The sequence below is a fragment of the Brachyhypopomus gauderio genome, chromosome 7 (genome assembly GCF_052324685.1).
Source record: "Brachyhypopomus gauderio isolate BG-103 chromosome 7, BGAUD_0.2, whole genome shotgun sequence".
In the NCBI taxonomy this organism is placed as follows: domain Eukaryota; kingdom Metazoa; phylum Chordata; class Actinopteri; order Gymnotiformes; family Hypopomidae; genus Brachyhypopomus; species Brachyhypopomus gauderio.
In genome coordinates this window covers 3,626,949-3,639,620 of record NC_135217.1, presented here as the reverse complement: position 1 = coordinate 3,639,620, position 12,672 = coordinate 3,626,949, and the positions used below count along the sequence as shown (strand labels likewise).

Below are 12,672 nucleotides of genomic sequence, written 5' to 3'. Positions count from 1 at the left end.
AAGCAGAACTCCTTCAGCTTTGTAATAAGAGGTCAAATCAGCGTTAAGAATGCTTCTGTGACGCTTAGGGGGCAGATTTGTCGGAGCGTCTCATCCAGGAAGTGGGATACTATGGCGTTATTTCTCTGCCAATAGTCGAGAGCACATTTTTTAAGTGCGAGAGCGTGATTCACGCAGCTCGCACGGATTTTCTTTGTTCTCGCGCAAAATATTAATGTGCTCTCTCATATTTACTCTGCTCTCGCTCAGATTCTCTTTGCTCCACTACAGAACCGCTCGTGCGTGCTCAGATTTATCCTGCGCGCGCTCAGATTTATCCTGCTCTCGCACGAACATACTCTTCTTCCGTTTACTGGAGCGTGCGTGCGCACTCAAACCCCTGCCGCGCGCTCGCGAATCTTTTTATGCTCTCGCGCTCGGAATTCACAAAAAACAGCCAATCAGAAAGCAGTAACGGATTTTGACCAATGACATTGTTCCTGCTGCTCCGGTACTGCGATTAATTGCTTAAATATACATTATATTTACATTATATCCTGTGTTAGATGACTATAGAAAGGATATGGATTTCTGGTCAATATCCTGTGTAAACAATGTTCTGTGTTTTTTTTACTTGTACAGGTAATAATTATACTCCTTTAACCCTACAGGTCTTGCTTAGACAGCAAGTTTTGGAGGGGTTGTTGAATAAACTGCAGAATGTTGTCAGCAATTCTGCATCTGGTCTTGACCTTGACTATCACAACTTTATTTGTACACACGAGCTGATTATTATTGATGCCCTGGCAGAACAAATTGATATACCTGAAGTGATAGTGAATGCTCTCCAAGAGCTGTGAACCTTGGTAAGAGGGCAGGTACAAAACGAAGTACCTTCAATTGAGTTGGAGGCAGTTCAAGGAGTAATGGGGTGTCCTAAATTTAACATCACAAGGCAAAGGCTTAAGTCCTTGCTGGACATCCAGCTGCCTGTCTCATGCATAGCAAAATTACTAGGAGAACAGTTTTTCGCAAGATGAAGGATTTTAGTTTCTCTGTGTTAGAGTCATTCAGCACAATGAGTGACCAGGAGCTAGATACAGTAGTATACAGTAGTATAATCAGTAGAATAATCAGCTCGTGTGTACAAATAAAGTTGTGATAGTCAAGGTCAAGACCAGATGCAGAATTGCTGACAACATTCTGCAGTTTATTCAACAACCCCTCCAAAACTTGCTGTCTAAGCAAGACCTGTAGGGTTAACGGAGTATAATTATTACCTGTACAAGTAAAAAAAAACACAGAACATTGTTTACACAGGATATTGACCAGTAATCCATATCCTTTCTATAGTCATCCAGGGTACCCCGCGGGTCCTTAAAAAGTCTTAAAATGTCTTAAATTTAGTTTTCCATATTCAAGGCCTAAAAATGTCTTAAAATGTCTGGAATTTTATGAGGGGAGGCATTAAATTATTATAAGTGTGTGTTGTTCAGTTGTTCTGGCGCGATGTGAACTTTGCCGAATCTAGCGCTAATGCAGAAAATAACCGCTCCAGGGTCCTAGTGCTAGATTCCTAGCGTTGGAGTATACGGCCTCAACAACGTCAACAATTCTCGTCCCCCCCCCCCCCCCCCCCCCCCCCCCCCAGTCAACGATGTGGAACACACCTGCATCCCCAGTAATAGTATTATTTTTTCTTGTGAGAGGTATTAAAAAGGTCTTAAAAGTCATTGAATTTGAGATTTAAAAATGTGCAGATACCCTGGTCATCTAACACAGGATATAATGTAAATATAATGTATATTTAAGCAATTAATCGCAGTACCGGAGCAGCAGGAACAATGTCATTGGTCAAAATCCGTTACTGCTTTCTGAATGGCTGTTTTCTGTGAATTCCGAGCACGAGAGCATAAAAAGATTCGCGAGCGCGCAGGAGGGGTTTGAGTGCGTACGCACGCTCCAGTAAACAGAAGAGTATGTTCGTGCGAGAGCAGGATAAATCTGAGCGCGCGCAGGATAAATCTGAGCACGCGCGAGCGGTTCTGTAGTGGTGCAAAGCGAATCTGAGCGAGAGCAGAGTAAATATGAGAGAGCACATTAATATTTTGCGCGAGAACAAAGAAAATCCGTGCGAGCTGCGTGAATCACGCTCTCGCACTTAAAAAATGTGCTCTCGACTATTGGCAGAGAAATAACTCCATAAGATATGTTCCAGTGAGGTCTCTCAGGTCTTCAAACAGTAATCTACTGGTGATTCCTAAAAGCCTATACTGCAAAAGCGCCCCCTCCTTTAGGGCCTTATAAAACATATTAAACATTAATGAATCTCCGAACAAAAGCGATAAATTCAAAATTTCCTATCCCATCTACATGCCTACCGAGTTTTAGACGTCTACGTGCAGCCAATCGCGAGATATCCGGCTTTGAAGTTGGCGACAAAAGTGCACCTCGCGGGGGGGTCTCCCGTCATATCCGTTTAAATAACATATTTATGATGTGAGATGTCTTAATGTTTTATCACCTAAAAATCGTTTACTAATAAGGCTTTAATTTAAGACCTTAACATCGTATATCCGTTGTGGATAAATACCTTAAAAAGCTTGCTGACCTCGCTGCAAAATTTTGCGCATACTACCATCATTTCACTGAAGTAAAGAGGGGCAAGACCATGAAGACATTTAAAAACCATGACTAGAACCTTAAAATCTATTCTAAAGCTGACAGGTAACCAGTGTAGTGAGTGGAGTGCAGGTGTAATATGATCTCTCTTTCTCCTGCGGGTCAGAACCCTTGCAGCCGCGTTCTGAACTCGCTGTAGGTGCGAAATAGAGCTCTTTGGAAGAGCAGATAGAACAGCGTTACAATAATCTAGCCTTGATGTGATAAGTGCATGGACAAGTTTTTCACTGTCAGCAGGAGAGTGTAGTATTATTTCTGTAGTATTATTTCATATACATTCGCTGCTATAATTGCATCTTGGAATCTTTATCCTTTTAGCAACACTCTCATATTTAATGTTAAAACAAGGAAATTGGTAGAGTAAAATGACTGAACTGATGAACTTACATAACATAGTGCATTCAGTTTATAACAAGTGTAATCTATTACAGTATTTTGCTCGGGTTGAATACATACTTCATGAAGGATCAGTGCAACAACAAAAAAACGGAATGAACCAAGAATAAAGAATACACCTTTTTTCTGGGGCTCTGGTAAAATGCGTCCCTCTTGTATTCTCAATGTAAATGCGATGCAGATAGTATTACTGAGGTAATACTATTACCTCAGGAAGTTACTGAGAGAAATGGTAATCAGTTTATCAGCAGTAATACTTAAATAAGCTCCAGCTTTATTCTATAAGGGGAACCAAATATCCCTGTCTCTGGTAAAAACTGTTCCCCTTGTGTTCACAGTGTAAAGGTGGTACAGGATGAATAAATGTTACTGAATTGATTATACACAGATATAAGTAATCAGCACCATTTCTGTACTTTATATAATCTCCAGCAGTTATTCTACAAGGGAAACCACTTTTCCCAGTCTCTGGTAAAACCTGTTCCCCCCGTGTTCTCTGTGTTAAAGGAGGTACAGATGGTTCAAATGTTACTGTGTGAAATGGTAAAAGAGATATAGTTTATCAGCATGATTAATTTATATCAAATCTACTCCACCTGTAATAAACGGAGGGGGAACCACTTTTGTCAGGTTCTGGTTAAATGTGTTGCCCCTCTTTTTTCAGTGTAAATGATGTAAATATATACAGTAAAGTTACTGTGTGAAAGGGTAACAGATATATAGTTTATCAGCATGATTACTGCAGCTGAATATCCACGCTAGCTGAACTGTGTTGTGTTGAAACACTGTAAACAATGCTATGGATTAAAAATGTAAAGTAAGAAACGTTACTACTGTAGAACTAAAACGTAAATGCATTCCAAACGATACCAAACAGTTTCCAAGATGCAATTATAACAGCGAATGTATATGAAATAATACTACAGACTCATTACTGTACCACAGGGGTGCCCACAGTTTTCAGCTTGCGAGCTACTTATAAGATGACCCAGTCAGAAAGATCTACCGGGGTGGCGGCGAACGTAATTTGTTGAGCGGGGGGGGGGGTGGCGAACGTAATTTGTTGAGTGGATTGCAGATTGGCTGCCGTGAATGTCAATCAAAATACAACCGTCAGTGCAGATGTGCGATTCATCTACTACTATTTTATGTGACGCGATCTACGCACATTCCTTCGCGATCGACCGACAGTTCCTTCGCGATCGACGTAATGAGCACCCCTGCTGTACCATATAATGTAGTTTATTCATATCAGCAATAATTCATGCCCAATACACCATCCTCACTGGAGTCTGAACAGAGTAACATAGCTTTATATAAAAGATTAGACCTCAATGAAACACTTTGGATATATGGAGTGGAAAACGAAACGAAATCTAGCTCATCTTTAATATTAAAACCTGTTATAACAACATTCTTATGCTTTTGGGGATCTAACTCGACAAGAGTCGAGAGGTTTGGCGGTCAAACTCCATGGGGGGTATACAGGTGGCACCATTGGTGGTTACCAGGCAGGGTAACTGAGTGATTGGGAATTTCACCCTCGGCCGGGAGTCGAGCACCAGGTGGCCGTGCATAACTGTGGGCCGACGAGCACACAGTTCGCATAAAACCAGTGAGAGTGAAGGTCGCGCTCTGTGTGAGTGTTTGTTGTTCTAGAGAGCGTGGGTGAGCTAAATCTATTGTAATTATCTTAATAGTTTTCCCGATTATTATTATTATCTTATTTACTTTACTTTTTATTATATTGTTTACTTTACTTTTTTTACATTTTATGTTATTTTAATATTTTATCCTTAAATTTTTTAAACATTTTCTCTTTGTCTTATCTCCTTTTATGTTTCTTTTATTTATACTGTAAAGCACTTTGAGTTGCATGTATGTATGAAAGGTGCTATACAAATAAAGATTATTATTATTATTATTATTAAGTACGAGTTTATATGGATCTATTTCACAAACTAAGTGAGAAACCGCTTACCCGGAGGAACAGAAAGAAATACAAGAGCAACAACGAGAAACACACAGAGCCCGTCTGAGCCTCCCGCCGCACTACGTCATGATTTCGACATGCGCACTGTAGGGGGAACAGGGGGAACTGAATTCACCGTAACACCGTAACATACCCCCACCCCCCCGGTCAACTATCGATACACGCCGCCACCACCCCGGAGCAACATTTGACACACACGCCGCTAAAAATATATTTCTTTTGCATTATTATAGTAGGTAGATCATTTTGACTTGGTCATTTTATAAGTAGCTCGCACCCCTGATCTAAAAGAACTGTTGTGCCCATCACTATTGTACTTACCGTATGTCGTTTGCTCTAGCTGGACATGGGCTGTGTATACGGGCGCAGTAAAACGGTCATAAAACGTGAGCGGCGTTCACTCTGAATTCACTTTCGTTCACGTCTCTTCCACTTTCACCATGATAATACATATTTGACAATATAAAAAATTGCACATCCCTTCTGAAAATTTCATTTCAATGTTTTTTGAAAATGTTGATATTTTATACTGTCAATAGTCTCAACTGTCAATTGTCTCTGGTTCTATAAGAACGCAGTCTGGTTCTGTAGGGAGGTCATGTGGGCCGGATGCACTGCAGTATACGTACTCACGACTTGCAGCATAGTAACCAGTATGAATACAGAAGGAGTTTAACTGCATTATAGTCAATTTTGTGGTCAGTAGTATTTGGGTGAGTTCTTCTCTTTACGTTCTTTAGGTACATATCTGTTACATTAAGACTATGACAATACAATATATTTAGCCCTTTCAATAAAGATTAAATGAGTATTTACTTACCAGACTTGCCCTTTGCTGTGACTGTGAGAGTAGAGGAAGAAATCACTTTCAATCTCTACAGCACTTTCACTCTCACTGCGTGCGTGCGTGCGTGCGTGCGAATGATGCTAAGCGCACCGACCCCTCCCTTGTATTGGTGTGTTTTCAAACGCGTTTGTGAGTCTGTGTTACTCGTTTCAGATGTCATGCCATGCGGTTAGTGTGTGTTTTTATGTGTGCATGTAGATGGTAAATTCACAGTGTTTGTATTCGACAGTCCCGCGTTTTTCGTTCAGTATATTCGTTGTTTAAACAAACAGAAACAAACGAAACCGAAACTGACGTATCTGTATCCTGCCTCGGATACAATATTTATATAGAGCCTATAGTGTGAAACATCAGGCACAAGGAACAGTACATGTGTGGCTCCAACAGATCCCAGGAACAAATTCAGGATCTCTCTCTCTCGTATATCCCACAATACACATTAACAAAAACGATCAAAATCTCACCTCAACGAACAAAAATCAGTGGCATATATGACATCCGTACGTAAGATGCCGATGCCTTTCCGTGTTAATACCGCTACTGGATTTTTGGCAGCAGGTTGCAGGTAGCTGACGGCGTTTTTTCAAGGAGAAAGGTAACGGTAGTTAACTATGTAAACTGTGATGACATTGTTTGTGGAGCTATCTGATAGCTGGTTAAAAACACACAGATCAAACCCACTGTGTGCTTAATAAAATGCAGCTTGTCACTAGTCAGCTTCGAATATGCATAAATGAATGAATGTTGCAAAAAATAATTTACTTTTAATAGTTGAGGGTTAGGGTTTGTTAGAGTTTGTTCAAATCTCAAGTATTGTGGTGTAATTTATTTCCTAATACAAACAAAGAGAACTTGAGAGGAGAGAACTGGAGAGGAGAACAGACAACAGGAGAGGAGAGCAGAGCAGAGGACAGGAGAACAGACCTGGAGAGGAAAGAATAGGAGAGGAGAGGAGAACAGACAACAGGAGAGGAGAGCAGAGAACAGGAGAGGAAAGAGGAGAGAACAGGAGAGGAGAACAGAGTAGAACTGGAGAGGAGAGGAGATGGGAGAAGACAATACAAGCGGTATGGAAAACAATGCCTAATAAACACATTATTAATAAAATACACGTTTTCATTACGTCATAATGCCATATGTAGTTTGTTTTAGCACAGTCTTTTGTATTTAAAATATTGTTTCCAGCTTTATTTTAAGCATGCTTTCCTGAATTACTATTTAACAGGGTAGAAGAGAGGGTGGAGAGAGAGGAAATATGAAATGTGGAGAGACCTGAAATGAACTGAACTGATCAGGACTGGACTGATCTAAAGAAAGAACAGGTTAGGAGAAGAAAGACAAAACATACAGGATAGATAATAAGTAATTCTTAAAGAGTATTAATTGTGTAGACCCCTTAGCACTAATAATTATTAATATGTCTTTCAATAATTTGTTTCAGTGTCATAAAAGGTAAAAGAACAATTTATAAACTGTAACGATGGCGCTGGCGAGAAGGACAAGACACGAATCCAACATAGCAGTAAACGTTACTTTATTTACACTCAACATAAACTCAACACTCAGCGTAAAGCGCACGGAGAACACGAAACAGAAGCGTTAACGTGTAAACATTAGACAACGACGAGCACAGGACACTGCGCGAGCGCACATTAAAAAGACAAACCACATTAGCCCCACGTGATTACGAGAAGATTCACAGGTGAGACAGATTATCACACGACATAACCATAACCACGGAGATCCACCGACGCAGACGATGCACGTGGACAACGTACACACACGCCCAAAAGGGAGGGGCCGGGGTCCTCAACGTGACAGACGCCCCCTCCAAGGGCACTACCCGTCCCGGGGTGCCAACAGGGCCGAGTGCCCCGAACCCACGACGATGGGCGGGTCCGACGCCCTCAGTCCTGTGTCTGGGAGGTGATCGCCCTCGGTGAAGTGTCCGCCACGGACCGCCTAGAACACCCTCCCTGGGAATACAGGGGAGAAGACATTAGACAAACACAACGGAACAGATACAAACACACAAACCGGCACGCTTACACACATAGGCACAAACGGGAAGAGGGGGTTTGGTAAACATACGGGCAGACTCACAAATACTGGCACACACACACACGAAACAGGCGCCAGGCTGCGCGCCAGGAAGAGGGCGATTAGGGGAGAGAGACCGGGAGCGACTGGTGCTGCAGGCGCTGCGGTGGCCGGTGCTCCTCCTGCCTTTGCTGCAAACCCTCCACCGGGTGCAGCGCGGTTGGCCGACGCGCCGGGTGCAGTGCGGTTGGCCCCACCCCTCTGTGGGCCGTACGGGAAACCCTCCTCGCCCGGGGATCTCTCTCCAGACCTGGCAGTGGGAGTGGCTTCCTCTGCTTCCATCTCCTCCTCACTGCCATGGCTCCAGCTCATGGGCTGCCCCGAGCTGCCACCCCCGGGAACAGTCCATGTCGCTGGCTGGGGAGCGCTCGGGGGATGAGCCCGCCTCTGGACACCCCCTCTTCTTCACCGTCCCGGTGGACAGTTCCGAGGGGGGAGGGCTCTCCTCCTCCTCCTCCTCGGTATAGGAGCCCTCTTCCTCAGGGTATGCGAAGCACTCCGACGGAGGGTATTCCTCCTCGTTGTACTCCTCCCCGCCTTCCTTCACGGTGGTAGAGGGACCTATGGGCGGAGGGAGGTAGTCCTCTTCCTCGGACTCCTCCTCCTCCCCGTAGTCGACGGTGGAGGCGTCGTCTAGCGACGGAGGGTAGTCTTCTCCTCCTCCACCGTAGTCCACGGTGGAGGCGTCATCTAGCGACGGAGGGTAGTCCTCTCCTTCTCCACCGTAGTCCACCGTGGAGGCGTCGTCTAGGGACGGAGGGTAGACCTCCTCCTCGTCTTCCTGCTCCTCCGCCTCGCTAGGAGAGTCCCCCTCTCCGAACTTGCTCTCGGGGGTCTTCTCCGTTGAGCAGAGTTCGAGGTGACCTACCCCCAGGGGCAAGGGGTCTCGGGATGGAGAGGGGTGTTGCTGACTCCACCATCGCTCCGCGGAAGCTGTCTGCCGGCTCAGCGCTGCCGGCTTTTCGCGCCTGACGCAGCATGGCTCTGCAGAACGGGTCCTCCTCCAGCTGCGCCAGTGTCGGCGGCACTTCTTGGCGCGGGGGAGAGGATGAAGAGCGGTGATGCCGCTTGCTGGGCTTCTGGCCCTTCTTTGGCCTGTTCATACTTTTATAGCCTGGCATTGTCTTGTGTCTCTGGTGGCTCGTCGTTCTGTAACGATGGCGCTGGCGAGAAGGACGAGACACGAATCCAACGTAGCAGTAAACGTTACTTTATTTACACTCAACATAAACTCAACACTCAGCGTAAAGCGCACGGAGAACACTAAACAGACGCGTTAACGTGTAAACATTAGACAACGACGAGCACAGGACACTGCGCGAGCGCACATTAAATAGACAAACCACATTAGCCCCACGTGATTACGAGACGATTCACAGGTGAGACAGATTATCACACGACATAACCATAACCACGGAGATCCACCGACGCAGACGATGCACGTGGACAACGTACACACACGCCCAAAAGGGAGGGGCCGGGGTCCTCACCGTGACAGACGCCCCCTCCAAGGGCACTACCCGTCCCGGGGTGCCAACAGGGCCGAGTGCCCCGAACCCACGACGATGGGCGGGTCCGACGCCCTTAGTCCTGTGTCTGGGAGGTGATCGCTCTCGGTGAAGTGTCCGCCACGGACCGCCTAGAACACCCTCCCTGGGAATACAGGGGAGAAGACATTAGACAAACACAACGGAACAGATACAAACACACAAACCGGCACGCTTACACACATAGGCACAATCGGGAAGAGGGGGTTTGGTAAACATACGGGCATACTCACAAATACTGGCACACACACACACGAAACAGGCGCCAGGCTGCGCGCCAGGAAGAGGGCGATTAGGGGAGAGAGACCGGGAGCGACTGGTGCTGCAGGCGCTGCGGTGGCCGGTGCTCCTCCTGCCTTTGCTGCAAACCCTCCACCGGGTGCAGCACGGTTGGCCGACGCGCCGGATGCAGTGCGGTTGGCCCCACCCCTCTGTGGGCCGTACGGGAAACCCTCCTCGCCCGGGGATCTCTCTCCAGACCTGGCCACCACGGAGATAACCACGGAGATCCACCGACGCAGACGATGCACGTGGACAACGTACACACACGCCCAAAAGGGAGGGGCCGGGGTGCTCACCGTGACAGAAACAAATAAATTGTTTACATTATTACACAGTTGCATGAAATCCATTGTTGACATACTGTTTTGCATACTTTATTGAGGAAAGGATTTACTGATGGAATATACCTGGTCCATGTTCTTTAGTAAAAGCTCACTATCTTTAGGTCACCAACAGTCATTCTGCAGAATTTGTTAAATATATATATAAAATATATATATGCACTAATAAATAAATATATGCACCCTTTGTTAAATATATATATAAAAAAATTGGGCTGAGCCCCGGATCTTTACATACCCAGGCAACGCCCCTGGTATGTGTCATCAGACTGACAAGCCCTTGTGTCATTGATTCTGAACATGACAGTCAAAATATTTAGTTGTCATATATCAGTGTGCTCTGTAAACATTTTCAGATGGCTAAGGTTTTTTATGTGTGGAGATTGAATGCAAGAGTTTGGACTGGATTCACATTTGTGCCTTTTACAATTTATACAGTAAACCTTACTGATAAACCATGTCATTGCAATTCAGAAAAGTATTATGAGACTGCTATAACACTCCATAGCGCAAAGGAAAAAAATGCTCAATTAGAAATGTAAACATTGGGAACAGGCAGTATAAGTAATGTATACATTACTGTATAAGTAATGCTGTTATGTAAAATTAAAGTGCAATCTGACGACACCTCCCAAAATAACTGTCTGTTAGACCACAGATTCTCATTCATTTCACCGCAGACATCTACTCTTGTGTGGAAAGAATCTTTTGGAATGTCTCGTCCAGAAGCAGGCTTCTTCTGTGATGTCCTCATACACTGCATCCATGACAATCAGCAGTCATCTGTCTATATGTTTTGTCAGTTGAAGGTTAATACTGCACCTCTGAGTAATTTTAGAGAGCTGGTCATTCATTGGTTGATCTAAAGCTTCATAGACTCCGCCTCATCAGTAAGTCACGATTCATCCAGTCATCAATTCAGGAGAAATTTACCAAAAAGTCTAATCAATGCATAAAATATATTATTATTTGTTCAAAATGAATGAGAAATTGCTTTTGTGATGTACACAAGTGTCTACATGATGTGGAGGTTGAAAAAGTAATTTGATCTGCAAAATGCCCCCGATTCTGATCTGCAAAATGCTCCATAATGCAAAATGATTACCTGTGTGATTTAAAAACAAAAAACAAAACCACACCCATTTCTAAGCCCAGTTGTTACTCTGTCTATCATTGGGTTGGACCTCATTACTTGTCTTATTTGGGATACGACTTTCTATATGTTGAAAAGAAAAAAAATAACACCAGAATTAATTGAGAAATAGCTTAGTGAGATGTTTTCTTTATTGCAGTTGACTGAGTTCCCGTGCAGTTACATAAAGCCAAAAAGGCAAGAATCATCACAGTCTCAAATATATATTTCTAATCAATATAACCCCTTCCTTTCAAGAAGTGCATGTTATCCTCTAGATTATGCAAAATATCCATGATGAGAGACTACTTGATAAGAAAAACAGTTGATAAACTGCAATAAATACATGCAATAAATGTAATGACATATGTAGGTTTCATCCCAAGAAATATACCATTCACATAACCAGTACAAGAGATCCCACGAGCATGAGAGAGAACACTGCAAACATGCACAAGGTAGATATGTTCACCAAGTTATGAATGTGACCCTTTATTTCTGTATTATAACTGTAAACAAGCAACATAAAGCGTTATTTGTACAAAACCCAAAACCAGAAAAGTTGGCACGTTGTGTAAATTGTAAATAAAAACAGCATACAATGACTTGCAAATCATTTTCAACCTATATGCAATTGAACACACTGCAAAGACCACATACTTAAAGTTCGAACTGGTAAACTTTGTTATTTTTTGCAATTATTAGCTCATTTGGAATTTGATGCCTGCAACATGTTTCAAAAAAGCTGGCACAAGTGACAAAGAAGACAGAGAAATTTGAGGAATGCTCATCAAACACTTATTTGGAATATCCCACAGGTGAACATGCTAATTGGGAACAGGTGGGTGCCATGATTGGGTATAAAAGCAGCTTCCTTGACATGCTCAGTCATTCACATAGAAGGATGGGGCGAGGGTCACCACTTTGTGAACAAATGCGTGGGCAAATTGTCGAACAGTTCAAGAACAACTTTTCTCAACGAGCTATTGCAAGGAATTTAGGAATTTCACCATCTACGGTCCGTAATATCATCAAAAGGTTCCGAGGATCTGGAGAAATCACTACACGTAAGGGGCAAGGCCGAAAACCAACATTGAATGCCCGTGACCTTTGATCCCTCAGGCGGTACTGCATCAAAAACCGACATCAGTGTGTAAAGGATATCACCACATGGGCTCAGGAATACTTCAGAAAACCACTGTCAGTAACTACAGTTCGTCGCTACATCTGTAAGTGCAAGTTAAAGCTCTACTATGCAAAACAAAAGCCATTTATCAACAAGATCCAGAAACGCCGCCGGCTTTGCTGGGCCCGAGCTCATCTGAGATGGACTGATGCAAAGTGGAAAAGTGTTCTGTGGTCTGATGAGTCCA

The 12,672-nt window shown here is 43.8% G+C and overlaps 1 protein-coding gene and 1 long non-coding RNA gene across 2 annotated transcripts in view; one reads left to right on the top strand and one right to left on the bottom strand.

The window, feature by feature from the left end:
* The window catches only part of LOC143518488 (uncharacterized), a 52,877-nt gene that overhangs the window by 10,801 nt on the left and 29,404 nt on the right, over positions 1-12,672 (bottom strand). The window lies entirely within an intron of this gene.
* Positions 6,357-7,241, top strand: LOC143518494 (uncharacterized). Its single transcript, XR_013132215.1, has 3 exons — positions 6,357-6,492; positions 6,745-6,964; positions 7,123-7,241. It is a non-coding gene; the product is annotated as an uncharacterized LOC143518494 (long non-coding RNA).